Here is a 19,966-nt window from a genome sequence, read left to right on the forward strand (position 1 = left end):
AAGTCTTAAAACTCCAACTTTTGGCTTATGTTTCTTTCTGACTCAAGAGTCCTCACTAATGGGAGCTCACAACAGATCTTCCCTCTTCTCTTTTAGAAGCTGGCCTCACAAATGTTTTCAGTGTTGGATGGACAGGTCTCTGCTGTGGCCCCAGTCACTGTTCAGTAGTGGCAGAAGTAGCTGGCAGGGCCAGGATCTTTCTGTGCTATGTATGGTGCATAGACAGACAAGATGGCCACCTCAGACCTAGCAGATGTTGAGAGGAGGGGAGCCAAAGGGATCTGCAACAGTTGATGGTATGTAATGCCTAATACTTTAGCTTTTCCAGGCCTCAGAGCATCCCTGAATAGAAAGAAACCATCCGTCACTGGAACACAGCCACTTTTGTGGCTGGAAGGGGCAGATGTTCAACCCCATACAATGCAACACAACAGTTGGGACTGTAAGTGAAGCATGTTGCATCCACTTAAAACCGGAGAGGTAAATTAGGGACACAATCTAATTCTAGAACTACCATTTGGTCCTAAAGCTTTGAGTTCACATACCTACTCTGCAAGAGTGGCATAGGGTTTTTCCTCCTTTGCCTTAAATAGGCAGCATCCTGGCCTAAAGCATTGAACCACAGGAACTTCGAAAGCACATGGGCAGACTGGCAAGTTTGTAGCTCCCTCAACTGGAACATGGTTTTCCAGAGAAGTCCGGCTCCCTTTTAGTACTCATGTAAGGAACAGACTTCCAGGAGTGCCCACTTCCCAATAGTTCCTGTTGCAATACAGAAGGGCAGATCATTAAGAGACCTCATCCTATCGGCCAGACCCATAGCTGAGGTTCCTGAACGCACGCTGAGCTTCAGAAGTCTGTCTCATTGCAACTCACATCACGCGCTGCACCACTCAACCACAGAGAAGAGCGGCTGTGAGAACTACGAAGACGCCCACTCCTCAGCCAACAGCATCAGAGCATACCCTTGAGGTGTCCCAGTCACTGCCCTGACACAGCTAGATCCTTGCTAACTAGGATTACAGGAGCATGCCTTGGTGTTGCTGGTCAGTAAGACCTAGCTGCCGTGGTCACATTGATTCTGCATTCGGAGGTAGGATGAACCCAGGTAGACTCACACAGGCTTGCTAAACATAGGTACTAATAGTAATGAACCACACCTGCAAGTACCACCAAGTGAACATCTACAATTGCAGCTCCCAGTGAGAGCAACGATCATGTGAATACGCACACTTAGTCTGGAACTAGCCCTGCTGTATGCTGCAGTCGCTAGCGCCAGACCCTCATTCACCGACCACAGAGAGTTCACGGACAACTTTCTGCCTTTCTTTGAAATAATCACTAACTCTTCTAGGACTGATAGTAAGAGGAAAAATGGATTTGGAATTTCATTCTAGATCTCAGCGGGCGAGACAGAGGAGCCAGAACGGAGCGCCTGCAAGCCAGAAGCACTCCTTTTCACCTGCTCCTCGGTTTGCAGACTACTTAGGTGAAACCACGTCAGGCCACTCTGATGTGAGGCAGAGAAACAGAACAAAGTTCAAGGGTTATTTGCAATATAAACCTGGCTCGTCAGAATTCCCCTCTCCCTCTGGCTTTTTAGACTGACACTTTGAATGTATTATCCATTTAATGGAGATTCAATTTTTTTTTTTTTAAGTGAAAACTCATCATCTTCTAGTGATCAGCTGTAAGCTAAAAGCATCCCAGTTATTTACTGCTGGAAGCTAAAGGAATTTCCTTACTCTCAGAAGACAGAAATTTAAAATTAGTTTCAAGTACTGTTGTGATAAACAAATCATCTCCTCTTTCCCTCCCTCCCCCCTCCTTTTTTTTAAAAAAAAATCACGTTTTCTGATCTAACAGGCCTTTTCCCTAGCCGCCTTCTGCAACTCCTCATTTAAAAATTAATTCACAGGGACGCAGGGGAACTAAGCAGGACAATATAGACCTCTTCTGAGAAAAATCAGCAGAACTGGACCCTTGCTTTCAAAGTCATCCCTTGAACTCTGAGTTCCCCAGGAACTCAATTAATCAATTGATAATACTATTAGAAAAAAATAAACCATTAAGTATCTGGCCATTTTCACAATGCTCTTCCTGTGAACAGCGGAAGGTTAGGAGTTAGCTTGCTACCTTATTACAGGGGACAGAGGCTAAATTAGATGCTGAAAGCTTCAGTACTTCGGCTCTCTGCCGAAAGTCAGCTGGTGGTGTTTCTTGCTGGATGGAATATGAGCTCACCAACCCACTTCACGTAAGCTACTGAATAGCTGTTGGATGGAAACAGCTTCTGGCAGATACACGGGGAAGACGAGAGATATTTTAAGGCGCTATGACGGCCCATGTAAAGGGTTTTGTTTTTTGGACTGAGGTTTCCAGCAAACCTTAATTCAAATTATCGGTGTACTAATTAATTTGTGGATCTGAAGGCCTTAATATGAGGAATTTAATGAAAACCAAACCAAAACAAAAAAACCAGCACGCTAGAAGAATTGCTTCCTTGCCATTTACTGGCGAGTATATCTACGACTGCCAACAATTACTAAGCCTCCACTTTGTATTCAAAGCTCTATACAATACAGTTTATTATTTTTAAGCTTTCCAGACACCAATGTAGTGAACTTAAGCGTGCTATTTGGAAGATTAAGATATGAACACCACCATATTATTCAATTTAGCTCCAGCACGAAACAATTTTATTTCTGTAAAGAGTCAGAGCTAATGCTACATTTCCAAATGCCAACAGAGACAAATACTTAAAGCTTTGAGTCAAATTTCAGCATGGTCTTGCAAACCAAATTCAGGAAATGAGAACAAGCAAATTACTATCATTATGCAAATGCTGCCCAATTACTGCCAAGCCATATAGAGCCTACCTCCTGGTCTTTGTTATAGGTTTCAAAAATATATATGCCCAAATTACAATAAAAGGAAATCCCCACTTCCTGTGCACACAGCCAAGTGTGAAGCCAAGTGTGAAGTTATTAGTACATCTCCAACAGCTGTATTAGCAGATTTTTAAATACCTGGTATTTTATACATTGTTCAGACACACCCACAGAGGCAGATACCTCTTGCTACCGTCTCAGCTCCCCAGGTCATTGACTGCCTCCACGCAGAAGCTGACTGTCACGCAGAGGTCAGCAGCGGCTCTAGGTTGACGGTGACATGCCAATCCCAGGGGCGCTTGCCACATGCTGTATTTTGGTCTCGTTCTCATGCTCTCAGCCTGCAAGAGCAGCTCGGTAGAAATCTTGGTCTCATCCCCAACAAATTGGTATTGGTTCACCAGTACCAAAGAATGGTGTGGGTTGGTTGGGTGGTATTGGTTCACCAGTGAAAGAATGACCGTACACTCTTTCTCCAAACAGCTTTGGACAACCCACTTGTGGAAATAAGGAAACTGCCGATGAGCCATTACAGGAGCTCATCTCCTGAATGTCCCATTTTGGGGACCTTTGTGGATGTCATAGAAACACAGAGTAATTAAAGTTGGGAGAGACCGCTGGAGGTCACATCTGATCCCCCCCCCGAGTAAAGAGTTTCTATCAATTCTTGACCAGGGAGGCAAAGCTTCCTATCAGTACCAGGTTCCAGTTTCCTACAAACTTCTGCTGCATGGATAGAGAGCAGTTTTTGGCTATTTGTGTAATTTACAAAGCCCACTGAGTAATTCTTCTTTCCAAAACACAGATGAATTGCTCCAAAAGAAAAAACAAAACATGTAGTTAAGTAAGTTTCAGGACTTCTTGCCCCTCCCAGCAACAATACCAAACCGGAGTTTACTAGTAGCTGGTTTATTTGCCCAAATAAGATATGCAGACAAATGACATAAAAGGGATCGATGGGAGAAAAAAGAGAAAGGGTTTTTGCCAGTTTTGTCTCTTTATGCTGCATAAAGGAGAGCTGACTGCTGCATTTTGCCCTCTTGAAATCATCCCACCCCTCCCAATTGTGCGAGTTAGACTAGATTGGATGCAGGGCTAGCAGGATGGTAACAGCATCCTTCCAGGGCAAGGACCAAGGAACGAAACAAAATGAAAGGCAAACTGATTTTTTATTGACTATTTGAAAGCTCTCATTTCATTAGAACCTATTTTACTAGAAGCCTTTGGAGAAAAGCTGTCTTTCAGGAATCTAAAATTCCCCAGCCCTTAAATTGAAAGTTGAAAAGTTCTCATTGCAAACTGGTGAACTGTACCATCTATAAACTGTACCATCTATAACCACATTATTCCTGATTTACCCCACCAAAAGCATCATGGCCTATGTTTATACCCTCAGAGAAACAGAAGTCAAAAGATTGTCTTTTTCTTTTCAGCAAAAAATGAAGGGAGATCTCATTACACCAGTCTAAAACATTCATCATCATTATTAGGGTGAAAAGCCCAGTATAAATTAACTCTATTTAACATAAGTAAGAAAACAGCATGATAAACTAAGCTGCAGGAAGATTCAGCACAGGGGACCATAATGTAAAAATAATGTTTATGCTGTGTCAGCAGGCAGTCTGCAAATAAAGGAATTAGGATGACTGTATGGCTCAGGGGCTTGGTAATGGAATCACGGAGCCTTTCATTTCTAGGTCAGCAGTTCAAATCGTAGCCATGTTAACAAAAATCAAGGAACATATCGAGACAAGGTGAATGTACAAGCTCAGTCCAATTCCTGGCACATGTCCCTTTGCTACAGCATGCAACCTATCACTTCTCAGCCTTAGCAGTGGGACCAGAAGCACCTGTTGAGACTAGACTCGGGAATTATCTGACAAAAAGGACAAGTTTTCATCTGGAAATACCAATTCTTCAGGACTGAGATGTTTTATGAAAGTGTCTGTTTTGATGAACTCCACAGAAGAGACAGGTCGCAGCGCAAACCCGGTGAGCTGGCTGAGAAGCCCCGGTTCCAGCTTTGCAGTGCTGCCTTGCAGCAAGGAGCCCAGCGACTTCCAGTCTCCCCAGGAAAACTGCTCTGCTCCCCCAAGCGTGCAGTCTACAGCCTGGACAGGCAGCTCCCGCCGAACCCAGAGCCCCAACGCGCTCAGACCCAGGACAATACCAACACAAGAGCTGCCCCAGGGCCAGAGGCCAGGAAAGCCAGCATCTCCTGAGTGCCACTAACACAGCTCTGAGAAGCTTTGCTGCTGCCCCTCACTGGGAAGCTACAGGTCGTCTTCGCATTTCACTGCTCCAGAAATGAAACATTTCAGATCTCTGAATATTTGGGGGCTGGGGGAGGTTGGTTCTAGTGCAAGATGGTTTTTTTCTTCAAAAAATTTAGAAGAAACATTGGATTTCCTGGTAGGATCTGGCTGAACCAACACGGCAGGGCAGTGGACAACAGATAAAGGTACCCACAGCTCTCAGTCCTGAACCCATAAGAGTCAACAGCAAACGAGATACATTATACCACAGAATAATACATTGTGGCATTGTGTTTTACAAGAACAGGTTACTTTCTCAATTAAGAGTCCCAAAGCTGTTCTATATTATTTTATTTTAATTCTGCTTAGAGTCTGAAATCACAGAGGTTGAAGTTATTTAGCTATTGCCAGTTGGAGGCCGGGAAGAAAATCAACACTGAAGGCAAAAGAGGGAAACACAACCCAACACTGTTCTCTGGGCAATTGCTTTTGTCTTTGAGTCTGGAGAGGAGCAGGCTTGGAAGCATCTTAATGATACTGCACCAAAATGACAGCATGTCAAGCTGGATAAAGCTCAGGACAGCAGGAATTCCCTCCATATACAAGCCCATAATCACCTGCCAGGAGAAGATTAAGCAAATTGATGTCTACAACATCGGGAGAACAAGGGGAAGAAATGTTAACAGTCTGCAGGACTCATCTCCAATCAACTCAGAAACACACAAGGTAGCTGCAATTCACAGTAAAATCCCACAAAGGTAATGTTCTTAAGATCAATCACACAAATCCTCACGTCAAGCTGGTTACTCAAGTGGCCACTATTAGGCAGAGCAGCCGAGCTCACAGAAGGAGAGAGAGGTTTCATTAAGTGAACTGTCCCTGGGACAATCTCATAAAATTGTACATACCTTGCAGAGGCAGCTGGGAAAGTGGTTTGCAACACTGTCCAAAACACTGAAGAGCTATAATGCCATTGTTTGAGGCCCTTCTAGATCGTCTGCTTTCACATCAACAGGATTTAGCAATCGCTAGGTGCAGCCCTCAAAATTCAGGGCCAGCTGCTCCTGTCTGTACCCTTCATCCTCTTCCCCCTTCTAAAATTGGGCACAAGTCTCATCACCATCTGGCAAGTGCTGGTGAGTGGTGATAAGCTGCTAGCAAAGATGATACCCTCATCTTTTAGATTACAGAAGTTGCCATCTTGGGCAGCAGTCCCACAGGATTCCACTTCCCCACCCAACAAGCCTGACTTGTAAGATGATATTTAAGTTACGGAGAATAGCACTTCACTTGCAGTGTCTTCAGAGCATACAGGTGTTCTGAACTAGTACTCCAGGGATCCATCTAGGTTAGGGAAATCCCTGCTCACCACCTCCTTGTTTGCCTTGCACCTTCTCCTCATCCCTCCCTTTCTCTGCCATCAGCTATTTTCCTGGAATTTTAGATTTCCCCAAGGATAGTTGCTTAGCCTCTCCCCAAAGCACTTCCTTTTAGGATCCTCCAAGAAAAAACTCTAAAGGCACAAATCATATGTCTGGGTAATCTTACTTCGTAAATCCATGAGTCAGTTTGAAGCTCACCTTCCCCAGTGCACAAAGTGGTTTCAGCTATTAGAAGACCCACAACTTCATGAAAAGTCTACAGCCTTAAATGTGCTTCGTCCCAGAGCAAGCATGATGCAATTCAAACCAAAAAGAAAAAAAAAAGTGGTTAGACAGGAGAAGGGCTTGAATATAGCACATCCCCTGTACTGGCAATTAGATTTCCTCCCTTTTACCCGCTACTCAAGACACTTTTTCACTCCAGAAGGATTCCCATCTACAAGCAGAGTCTAAGGAAACAGCTGGCAGATCTACCTGAAATCTCCACACTGCCTGTGTAACAGCTTCCAACCTTCTCAAGAGCCTCACAGTGAGGCTCACAAACCCCCCAGTCCAAAAGCAACCCTAACCTGCTGTCCTGCTCCAGACAGCAAGCACCACCAGCCGCCTAGCCACGTGGCATCGAGCCAGACGCTGAACTTCATGGTGGTGCATTATTTAATAACTCAAGTGAGGATGCCTTGAAGAGGATAGCGTTTGGGGTTTTGCAAAGGGCTGCCAGGACATGCAGAAGCACAGACTGCAGATTGCTCTTCCACCAATAAGGCAGAGTTGAGATTAAATCATATGCTATAAAACCTTCACATGGTAAATCCTCACACCAAAGATGAAAGAGTTGGCCCCGATTTACACTTCTAAAAGACTGCTGTTAAGTTGCTTTGGTGCATTCTTCAACAGTGTGTGCAAGCCATTGTACCCAGCTATATGACTAAAAGCAGATAACTATTTTCATTATTTCTGGATAGTCAAATATTCCCCAGTAGCATCTTTACCCCCCCGCAAATACCATAAGGCCTGATTTTCCGCAGTGTCTTGTAAAGATAGTGCTTTCCATTTATTCCACAACAGCATGCAACACCTCCCCGTAGCTCAGTTGCTCCCAGAGGTGCTGACACAGGGTGCCTCTCAGCTCTCTGGTGATCAGCCTCACACCTATCAGGCTCTAGAAGAGAGGGGCTGGGTGCCATTAGCATGAAGGAGGTTTGCCTTCACGCATCTGCGGCTCTGTTGTATCGAACAGCAGCTGAAACGCAGCCATCTCAAGGCAGCTCCTGCCAGTGCCTGGACGTGTCTGTCACGTGGAAGCGTCCTCCGTGTGTAAGGCTTATCCCACGGAGACAGCGAGTGGTCCCCAGAGCACAATACGGGAGCCAGCAAGCTCCCTGCCTCCACCGGTGGTCTGCCTTTCCAACCAGCAGGTTTTAGCATGATTTAATGGTGCTAGAAAGCCTAACTCTCTTGACACATTCAGGAAGTGCTTTTAGATGGTCAGCATCATTACCCCCACACGGGAAACAAGTACACTGAAGCATGGGGAGATGAAGCAATCTGTCTGAGGTACGTCTGCATGCTTCAGTGGGAAATGACTCCATGTGCCTGAGAGCCAGGTCAGCAAATTTATCCACAAAGCCATCACTTCTCCCTAGCATCCACTGGGGTTTAAAGGAGAGCAGCAGAACAGGAGTAAAACCAGAACAACAGCTTGAAGGAAAACTTTAAAAGGAGGCCATAGGAACATCAGAAACCTGCTCTACCCACAGTGGCCATCAGTTTAAAGCTAAAGGAAAAACTGAAAGCAATGCTAAGGAATGCTTCTCAGCTCAAAGAACAACCAACCTGCTGGTGCACACCTGCAGTTGTTTTGGGAGCCTCAGGACCTCACAAAGTGAGAGGATATTCTCTGGACACCTACACAAGCATTTAAATGGATCATCTTGTTCTGTTTTACCCAGGAGAACAAAAGAAAGGCCCATAAGATGGTTATGCTTTTGCAATGCTTATACAGCAGCTACTGAAAAGGGCGACTGAGTGCCTTCCCACTGTCACAGCACTCCAGGGCTGGAAGAGAAGTGCTGTTACGGGCATTTTACAGAAAGGGAAATGAGGCACTGGGCAATTAAATAACTAGCCCAAGGTCACAAGAAGCTCATAGCAAATCAAGGAATTGAACCCAGGTCTTCCGAGTCCTGGTCTAGTTATTTATCAGACATCATCCTTCTAATGTATCATCTTCTGAGGGAAACCCTCCCAGCGTGCCCACAAAGGTATTGCCAAGAAATTAGGCTGAAATATAGTGGCACAGAAAAGCATTAGCAAGTTTCCCTTCCAGCCGTACACACTCCAAGTGGTGTTTTGGAAAAAAATAAAATAAAAATTGCAGCATGCTCAGCGTGCTGAAACAGACAACTCCCTCAGCACTGCAGACAGAAGAAACACCAAAGTGGTTGTAAGACTTTAGATCAAATGATGAGATAAGATGTTTTTCATTTGGAGTTAATCACCTTGTTTTGAAGGGCGGCCTCCAGTGAGTAAGAGCTTACCAGTTAGTAAGTTACACCTTGTAATTGCATTTTCATTCATAAAAACATCCGTGCACCTCTGGAGGAAACGGCATATTCCAGCCTATGTAGCGATCCCAACATCAAAAAACCTTTCCCTTTGCACGAGGTCTCACCTTGAACCTGGCATGCACTCCATCTGTGCTGCTACAAAAACATCTGAACACACTCTGTGCAGGCTTTTACAGGCCACAGGCACAATTCTTCACTTTCCCAAAGAAAATCTGCCTGCAACCTACAACACCTCTCAGCCCCAGGGCTCTACGAATACCCTAGTCCATCACAGAAACTGAGAGTGGAAAACATTTGCTAAAGGCTTCCATAGCCTCAGGGAAACATCATTAAGCAGAGCTGGCTCAAGGCATCTTGGCAGCACTGCCAAAATTGTGTATTCCCACCCCAGGAGTGAGGGGCTGAGGCCAGACAACTCTTGCATTAGGAAGGAGAGAGGGGGGCAGAGATCCAGGCTGGCTGCTCCTGTGAGTCCGCAGGGGTGGTGACCACTGCTGTCGGAGCAGCTGTCCTCAATTCCAGCAGTAGCCGCCTTCCCACGTACCCCGATACCTTCCTTCGAGACAGCTCACCTCTTTTATAGAACACTGGCTGAGAAAACCAGACAACATCACCCCAGACCACTGCTTTTTTCATCTGTGGCTAAAACTGGTATAACTGTCCAGCACAGAGAAAAACACTTTAAAAAAAAAAAAAAAAAAAGGAAGAAGAAGAAAAAAAGAAACAGAAAAAATAAAGCTTTCCAATAGAAAGATGCAATTTTAATAGGACAATCAAACCACGTCTGTGGATATCTACAGTGCTCAGATAATTTTCAGCTGATGACAAACAGTAAAAATGTCAGGCAATAGGTTTGGAAAGGGCCACACAATATGGAATTCTCTTTTAGTGCAACACAACGCAGACTACATGGGGGGGGAAAAGTCAAAACAGCTTGGGTCTAGCCAAGAAGCTTTTGCATTTAAGCAGCCAGTGGTCTCAATCTTTCTTTGTGCAAGAGATTTCATTTGTCAAAGTGATATCGTATACATTTCACAAGCAGATATGTCAGTAAGAATAGATTAGTTCTTCTTGGAGGAGTGGGAAGGGAGGGACAAGGGAAAGGGATGTATATGCATCAGGAAAGCAATGTATGAATTGCTAGTTGGGGTAAGTTTATAGTTACACATATTGAACAGGCAGATATGAAAAAGAAAAGAGAGAGGTACGTAACACTTTGTGCTTACTTCTCAGAACAGCTTCACAGCTGTATGCTCAGGGTTATGGCCACCTGCTTGGCAAAAAAGGAGCTTTAGTCAGCACTGGCCCCCAACCATTACCTTCCTAATGAGCACCAAAATTCGTGGGTCAATAGAGAGAAAAAGCGTGCTACAGAACAGAAACCAAGCAGTACAAAACTAAATGGATAAATAACAATTTTATGTGCAAAACCTTTGCTTAGCACTCTTTAAGTGGGGAATTCTTTACTTCATGTTCTGCTGCAGATTTGCACACGAACATTTGTTCTCAAGAAAAGTTTCCCTCTCAGGGTAGGGGGTTTGGGAAATTACAGGTATCTTTGTCCCATCTCCACTTTACTAGAGGAGCAGAGGCAGCTCTTCAGTGGAATACAAGATGACAACCATACGAGCATGACAACCCTGCCCTATCCCTTTTATGTATTAAGACTACTCACCAGAAGACCTTCTCACCCTTACTCATGTCCTCAGCACCTGACCATAAACCCAGGTGAGAAGCAAGTTGCAGTCAGAGCACCCAGTTTACTCACAGTGAAAGTACGGCATGCTTTTCATGTCATAGGTCGTGTTTTTATTGCTACTACGCCATCTGATAAGAACGAACGCATCAGCCGTTTGCAAGAATTAGTTCAATGCAGCTCTGCAGAAATGCCTCAGATAGCTTATTAGTAACAAGACTAAAGTAGTAGCTGTGGGCCTCCAGATCCTTGGGCCCTAAAATACAGCACTGAAGAGGTGTGACATCAACTATGTCAAAAACTTACTTGCTTTGAAATCCTACTCCTACTTATTTATGTTACAGAAGCACCTAGAGGCCTCAACCAAGCCACCATCTGCCCTACAAAGCTCTATCTGCTGTACGCTGACAGAGGAATTGCGTTTGCTCGTGTAATGCCCGCCTCCATACAGCCCATGCCCTGTGGCCAGTAACAAGCAACACAGTTTTACTATAGAAACAAATAATGGCTACAGCCTAGGTTTTGAGGTGAGAAGGTACAACAGCAGGACAGACGGGCTGTTTGCCAAAAGAGCCTCCTAGCATGGGGAAGGCCTATGCCAGCCATAGCAGTGCTCCTGCACAAATCCTGCAAGTCAAGTCAGCAGCTGCTCTCTGGACACCACAGATGTCGGCACCCTTGAGGCTTTTCTAGCGTGCCAACTGCTGAGCTGAACTCTGCCTCCCAGAAGCCAAAAACCCCATGCCCAGAGCAGGACTCTACTGTGCTAAGCCCCATAAGTACACAGAAAAGGTTGTTAACCTGAACGGACAGATCTAAGACTGACTCTTGGGAAGGATGAGATCAAGAGGTAAAATAGGAGGTTCCAGCACACCAGGACACGTCAAACCCTTAATCCAATGGACTGTCTACAGGCCAAGAGCATTCCTTACTGCTGTCACCCTGAGCAGAGCCAGGCTGCTAACACAGCCTTCTGGGACCTTTTGCCTTTCAAAGGCGCAGGTCTAACCAGAAGCAACAATCAGCCCAACAGCTATGCATGAGACCTGAGATGAGCAGGAAGGGAAGGACTGTTAAATAATTGAAGGGACATTTAAGCATAGCTTAGTAGATTGTGCACCACAGTTCAAGTGCTGAAAGTTGAAAACTGAAAGATTTCCTCCCTGAATGCAATAAGGTATCATTTTCTTATTTCAAAGTCATCTACTAGCTTCGTTGTCCAGCTCTGCACCTCCTAAATGTACTGCTAGGAACAGGGTGTTGTAAACAAAGTTTTACAAAAAAGGAAGGTTAGCACACAACATATTTTTCCTATTACTTCAATACATCCTGCGAGCTTTGCAAGCTTGGTAAAGAAAGAGTCTATTTAAAAAATTTAGGGTGGGGAAGAATTAGCTCAACAAAACCATAAACAGATTTTCTTCGCACTTTTAGTCCAAGAGAAAAACAAGACAGGCTATGTGCATACTGATGCACACAATAGCACAATCATTTTAAAAACAAATGAACTGGGAGGGAGAGGGCATCAGAGAATGGTGGGGGAAAAGGAATAGTTGAGAGAACTTGGCCAAGTTCTAAGAGCAGAGACCCTGAGCGGCTGGTTCTGAAAGCTCTTCAGAACACATTGGAAACCCACCGTGTGCCAGAGCAGGACTGTGAGCATGCAAAGAGGATGACACATGTTGCTATAATGCTATGATCTGTCTCTGTGTGCAAACCCTTGAGTAATAAACTACATTATTTTCTGCAGATGTAACCCAAAGGAATCCATTCCACTCACCCAGTGAGCTTCCACACAAATCATCCAAATCTATTCCTACTATTTTTCAGTGGCAAATACTAAGGGGTATAAAACCTAATTCCCTTCTCCCTATTCTCTCCTCCAAGAAGTCCCGACTCAGTTTACCAATACAAGCCAGAGTAGCAGAGTTAAACTACAAAAGAGCTTTACCCCACTCCTCACCAAATTCTTTATTTATAATGGTAGGACAACTGTGTGAGAGCAACAATGTTCACTGCACTTGCAGGATTACTAATATGAAGGATCTGAGGAGTCATCTAGTATGCAATGAATAAAAAATCTAGGCAACTTCAAGGAGGAAAATTCTCAGGAGACTAAGGGTGCACACAGGTCCCAGTATACCATTTGCTACAGCAGGGTCCATTAGTTTATTTCCATGAGCTTAACAGACTAGATTTAGTTTGCAGACCTGGGAAGGTGTCAGGAAAGCTAGCTACAATAAACAGTATCCGTCCGGTTGTTGCAGTCCCAACAGGGTCACTGATTATTTATTAAAGTCTGACAACAAGCAGTCTCCAGGCACAGCACAAGTGGGGTAGAAATTATTCTAGGTTTTGAAAATCACCATTTCCATAGGGACATTGTCATTTATTACACAATCATTAACTGGGTGAATGAGTTCCACACCAGCTAATAGCCACTCATAAAGGCTTAACCATACAGTTTCAGCTTACAAATTAAATGGCTTTGCTCTGGCATGAGACCCAGTTTCTTCTTCAAAACTCTGGAATAGCATAATGGAAGAATGGAGTGTTACATCCAAATGCACATCTTCTATCCACAGGTTGGCAGAAGCCAAGGGGGAAACACATCGCCTTCATGAAACCCCCTCACCCTCAATACAGAGGAGCATTTATTAAGTTTTATGGATTCTTACAGTTGGAAAAAAATGCCGGTGGTACAGCACAAACACACATGAGCACCAGCCAGGTGAAGAGTACAAATATACAGGACACCTGGACGCTGTCCTGTCAAAGGCATTGGATTCCAAAGCAAAAAAAAAACTTGGCTCCTTTCTCAGAGACCACTGGGAGCGTAAGCCAAGATCTACACCAAGCATGGAGCAGAGCATGGTTTGAGTTCCTCAAGGGTTAACAGAGCAAACCATTACGTGATCATTTATTTCAGCCACCAGGCCAGAAAATCCTTCATAGGAGAATCCCTTAGATCACTCTGAAGCCTTAAAGAAAGAATTTCCCTCCTTTCTCTTCCCCACCTTTCACCATTCTCCCTCTTTCTCGAGAGCCTGCAATCACTACTCATGGCCAATCACCAAAATCAGTGATTTACTTGTAGTTATTAAGCAAAATAGGTATTTTATTCTCTCATGCATTTTATCGTACTTCATACTATACAGGTACCTTCTCCAATTAATACAGTCCTACATGATTCCACCTACGTAAGAAAAAGCACTTACACTGAACTACGTCAGATTTCTCTGTTCAAACTACATAATACAGAAACATGCATTGCATATATCGTGCACTGAAACTAAAATCACAGCTGCTACCTACCTGCAAAATGGAATATTTCCTTAATGTATCGTTTTCCAGTTCTTCTTCCTTGCTCGCACGCATCTTTAAAGTGTCAGTAGTCGCTTCAGTTGCATTGAGATTCAGGGCTGGAAGAGAACACATTACACCCAAATTTACTGCTGCAGTTCTGAAAGAGAAGGTGACCCTTGGCTAGTAAATACTAAAAGGAAAAATAAAACAACAATCAATTTAAGCCATCTCCCAACTCACTCCATTCGCCCCACCTTCTCACCACAGAGACGCTGTACTAAATCTTCACTAAAGCATTCCCAAAAGTCCTGATTTTTTCCACTCAATTAGTGAGACCACCCTTTATCAGAAGTTAACCTAGTAAGCAGAATTAATTGCCAAGCACCCAACCACGGTGTTCTCAACCCAGTAAAAACACACCAGCTGTGGTGCGTTGGCAGCTGCAGAGACACTACTCTCCAGTTATCGGTAACTGCTTGCTTAGCTCATTAAACAGGCTGAGGACTAGAAACCTCAACTAGCCAAGAACACATTTAAAGAAGCTGTCACAACAACCTGACCAATACTGCGGCAGCCTGTATCTATATATAACCTGCAGTTTTACTTTTAGCTGTGTGCTTCCTCTCTCTCCTCCATTTTCCTCAGCTGCTGTCCAGTCCCCATTCCCTCATCCCGGCAGAAGCAGTAAAGCCAGCCCTATGTATTTCATAATTTCTCAACTTAACTGTATAAAGGGATAATCAGCCAAGTAGATTTCTGGGACTAAGTTCAGACAGAGGGAAAAAACTACGTATTTAAAAAAAAGGAAAAAGAGAGAGAGAGTCACCCTGGAAAAAGGTGAGCCAGAACTTCTAACGAAAATGAAAAATAGGAAAACTATGCTGTGATTCTTAATAAATGTGATTTTTCCTTTGCTTAAGTGCTCAGTGCTAGAGCTTTGTCAATGACAAGTTTTCTTCATCTCACATGCGTCACCTCCCCCAGCAATAAGTCCAAAGTATCTGTGCTTGCTCCAGCCAACATATGTTCTCAGTCAAAAGTCTCCTGCCAAACCCCTACTGCTCACTAAATTGCTTCTTTCAGGTTATGTTCTGCTGATGATACACTTTGCTGACAACCGTTTCTTTGGTGGGGGGGGGGGAGATGAAATAGCACTGAGTGATTTATTAAAATAATTAGCACAGACATATGACATCGTGGGAAGGCTCCCCCCTTCCAAATACTATAAACAAGAAGCTTCCACTAATGCTATAGCATCAAAACCTGAATTCCCAGCAAGAGTTCAAAAAAGAAAAAAAAAAGGCAAATATATTGTGCAAGCGTTGAAGGACGTATAAAGATTTTCCCTTGCTAAGCACTTAGGTGTTCAAATGCTCTCAGGTCCTTAAGCACGGTTCTCCATCCTCCGCACAAAGCCCCTCCCGCGAGGCTCGCCTCCCCTGCAGACTCATGGCACCGTTTGCTGTATGTTATTCTTCTGATTTAATTGGCTTCCTGGGCTGGACTCCTGGCTCTGATTCGGTGAAGATCTGTGCATGCCAGCCTACGCTACAGCTCAGACTACGACATGCAAAGTGAACACAAACTTAAGGAAAAATTCAGCCATAAATCTGAGAAATCACAAAGGTTCAGAGAACAAGGAAAAATGCCTCAGATGCCCGCTAGATGCACCCCCTTGCCCACCCCACCCCCTGTGAAACGAAGAAAGGTTTATTCTGAACCAGTTAGGTCTCAACACGCTTGGAAAGAGCCCAGCGTTGAGCGCTGGGACCTTGACACAACAGGTGACAACATCTTCTAAGCCAGGAAAAGTTTAACATATAATAAGAAACAAATACTAGACTGCTGATTAAGTGTTTTGTATTCCAGCAGCTTGTGTAAGTGTCCTGCCACAACTTGCGCGACATTATAGTCTCCAAAACGAAGCGATAACAAAACAGCCCCGGCTGCTTATCTTTCTTCCTTTGATAAGAGCAGCTAGAGCAGACTCACAGTTCTGAAGTACCCACAACTGTTCCTCTCACTTCATCACAAAGCTGCCACGGCTACGGCGGGTCTAATATCATGCACACACTCATTCAGGGACTAAACATACATCTAAGACTTTCTTGATCCTTGGAGTACCTCAGTTAAGAAGAGAGACCTGCCCATAACAGACTTGGGGGTCTTTGTATCTCCTGAAATTAAAGATGTTTTTAAATAGAAACTCAAACTGGAAGCAGGGAAAAAAATCTGAGTTTTCTATAGAGCCATCTCTGAAAATACGGAGCTAAAGATGGCAAATTTGGCAACATGAGCCACTGTGACCTTACGCAGCTCCTTGAACTGCATGAAGCTGCTGCTTCAAGTAAAAGAATATATAGGAGAGCTCGGGGTAAGGGAGCGTGGATTGGGGCTTCCTTAGAGCAGCGCATGAACACAGTTCAACTGCTTATCACAAACCATAAGAGCAGACAACATGGATTATCAATGACTTTTTTCCCTAATTCTTTTCAGATATTAAAATCCCAGGAATATGTGGCAACAACGGTACATTCAGAAAGTCAATCAGGTCATTCTATATTAGGAATTTCCACTAGGTACCAGGGCTATTCGCGCAGATCATAAAAATTAACATCACTTCTGCCAGTCTTTCCAAATATCACAGTTTCCTCAGGATTGACTAAGGGGCTCAAAACTAAACACAGCGACCGTTCAAGGAAAGAGAAGATCATGTTTTTAAAACATTAGACTTGACACAGATACTTAATCATCCTAATATACCTGCGGGTTTAAATTTGTAATGCCCTGAACCATCTGGGTCAATAGACTTATAAAAAGAAAGAAAAGCAAGTCTAATATCAGCATGCTTAAATTCCTGCACAGAGATCCACTGCTCTATTTGAGAACATAATGTCTAGACATTTAAAAGTCAAAGCCACTGTAAAGCCTCAGAAGTAGAGATTATTCTGTTTTCCTTTCACATTACAACCTCACTTCAGATTTTTTTAAATGGCTGTTAGCTCTCTTCCTGCTCTGTTCCCCCACCGCCACACACACTATTGGAAACTGCATAACGTTGTCCCAGAGCAAAGCCTCCTTAGTGAAGAAATGCAATTTGCTCTGCAGGAGGTCAAGCTGTGAAAGAGCAAAATGACACTTAAAAAAGGAAACAATTCCACTACCTGATTGTCCCGAAAGGAGCGTCAGCATGCTTTCCCTTTTTCGCACTGACTAGTATTTCCAGGACTGGGAAACAGCTCAGAAACACACACATTTTTCAAGATTCCTGTTTCACCAGGGACGCACACCTTCCTGTGAAAATCATGGGACCTTCTGCTCCAAAGAGGAGAACACGGCAAGGTTCTCTTGCGAAGCTGCTCCGCTTCCCAATATCCACAAGAAAACAGGCCTTGTTCAAAGCTCTTTTGGCCTCTTTCAATTACTGTGTCAGTCTACTTTATGATGACTATGATTTAGTAGCTTTCAAACATGTTCTTGAACTCAGCTCTGCTGCTTCGCATGTCCCGAGTTGCCTGGTGCGAGCGCTGCTCTCCCACTGCTGCACAGCAGCGACGCTGTTTCCATCAGGACAGGCAGCGGGTTTTGCTTGCACATCTGTTTCCAACAGCAGCAGCAGGGTATTCAAGTGCAAGCGACTACAGACAGGCATGAAGGTGGCTTGATTCTCAGGGGAGTTTCTCTCTTCCCCTCAGCTTTAACCAAGTTAGTTACCTGACTCCTGTGAAAACAAGGAATCCTGATCCAGGTTTCTAAGTGCAAGTCTAGGTCCTGAGCTTTGCAATAACCCCTCGGAACAAACCAGCACCAACAAGCTGGTCCTCGTTCTTCTGCTTTTTTCTAGAACTGATTAAAGGTGGTTATTACACCTAGCAAGGTGTGAAAAGCTCATTCATATCCTGACATCTAAGTTGATTTACATGGATTTAAGGGAAAAAAAGAAAAGACTATTTTAAGGAATTAAAAAACCCTAAACATTGCCCCTCCACTTTCCTTTTTGGTAGCAGAAGTCACAAATGAAAGGTAGAAAGGAATCACTCCCTACTGATTTTGAAACCATTTTAATCATAGCATCAATGGGTGTAGGTGCTATGCCATGGGAACGTTAGCTCCGGATCACTGCAGCGATGCACGTTTGCTGCTAAGGAAGAACTCTTCCCTGGCCTACCTGAGATTCTGTACCTCATTCCTGAATAAACAGCAGAGATCTCTTCAGCACTCTTGCTTCTAAAACAGTTGTAACCTCCAGACAAAAAGAGAAGTTGGCATCGGACTGGCATCTTTGATAAGGCCCTTGCAGGAAAGAGCGTGGGAAGGGGACGCTACACAACATCGTCCTGACCTGCAAATGATCTCCTCGGAGAATCTCTTTCTCAGCCGCTTGGGGCCTTCCTCGGAGAGCGTGCAGCAGCCTCACTGCTCTGGTTATTTGCTACTGGCTGGTGCCAGCCATCTCCTGAGGAGGCACTGGGACAGTGAGGTGCCTACATGGACCTGGGGCTTTGCCTTAAAAACGTTCCAATGCCTCAAGGCACAATTAGGGACTGAAGAGTTACCAGTTAGCATCTCTGAAATGACCGTTTCTATCTCTCCATTTTTTACATAGAGCTAGGAACTTGTCTTTGCTGTTACTTCTTTAAAGAGAAACAGCTATAATATTATAGGCAACATCATTCACATGCCTGCTCTTTCAGTCTCACTTCCGACTCAAGTGGACCAGTGTCCTGGAAAGGCTGTATCAACAAGAAAGCCAAGTCACACAACTTAACCGCCATAAAATTTAAGAATCAAGGTGCATAAGATATTTCTAGCCAATATTTGCTTTTTTAGGAGGTATGCAAACTTAGATAATTTGTAGTCACTTCAGTCTTTTTAAGTGCCTGAAAATTTAAGCCACAGAACGCAGTTTTTCATCTCTCACTTCTTTTAGATCAAAACCAGCCCTTTCTAGCCTTACCTTTCCATGACAGTGCTGCACAGAGGGACCACAGGAATGCATTTAGACAGCTCCCACGTACAGGAAAATGAACTCCACCTGCATCGTGCTTCTGAAAGATATTTCTAGTCAATTTGAATCTTCCAGTGACTGATGCTCCACAAACTCTTCAGACCATCAAATTCAGCGTGTAACAATTGTTACCTAAAGGTATTTCTTCCCAAAGGTATTCTTCTTTAAGAAGAGTATTTCCCAATATTTAATCAGAATTTTCTTCGCTGCTACTTAAACCCATGACTTCTTGTCCTATCCACTGTGAAGGTGGAAAATAAAACAACCCTTTCCTTTTTATGCACTTTTAGGTACACGCAAACTTATTTCCTCCATCCCTCTTTCCCTCCTTGTTTTCCTCTCTAGGCCAAACAGCTCAGGTTTGTTTAAAATAGTGGTTTCTTGACCTCTAGTCAATCTCGTTACTGTCCTGTGGACTGCCTCTAATTGATCTCTTCACTTCTGCCAAAAACTTAAGAGGATACCTTTCCGCAGTCTTCTGCCAATACTCAACTACTTCCTCCAGGATGTTTATTTTCAGCTGAAGAGGGCCTACTTTTATGCCCAGTCCCCAGGAATTTACAAGCAGACACAGACCAACTTATGTCTCCCTTAGTTATTTTTTCATCACAAAGGGAAGGAATTACAGAATTATTCTTGTTAAGCTGAAAATTCCTATTGCAGTGTTTTAAAAATTTTTTAATCCTATTCAGATTGGATTAAAAAGGAGTACAGCCAGCATCATGCATTAAAGTTCGGCAAAGTGTAGTCAGCTTCTCACTCTGAACAAGAAAAGGAAAGAACACAGCGAGCTCCCACTCCTCTCATTTTCTTTTGGTTGCCCATAAAGATGTTCCTAGTAGCACAGGCAAAAGCTAG

The 19,966-nt window shown here is 43.9% G+C and overlaps 1 protein-coding gene across 5 annotated transcripts in view; it reads right to left on the reverse strand.

Annotated features, from left to right (window-relative positions):
* Positions 1-19,966, reverse strand: part of ZHX3 (zinc fingers and homeoboxes 3) — a 58,555-nt gene that overhangs the window by 21,326 nt on the left and 17,263 nt on the right. For all 5 annotated transcript variants that reach the window (XM_064521415.1, XM_064521416.1, XM_064521414.1 and 2 more), the window contains exon 2: positions 14,110-14,216. The gene's annotated coding sequence lies outside the window, so the exon portion shown is untranslated. The remainder of the gene's footprint in view (positions 1-14,109; positions 14,217-19,966) is intronic.

Source organism: Dromaius novaehollandiae, chromosome 16 (assembly GCF_036370855.1).
Source record: "Dromaius novaehollandiae isolate bDroNov1 chromosome 16, bDroNov1.hap1, whole genome shotgun sequence".
In the NCBI taxonomy this organism is placed as follows: Eukaryota; Metazoa; Chordata; class Aves; order Casuariiformes; family Dromaiidae; genus Dromaius; species Dromaius novaehollandiae.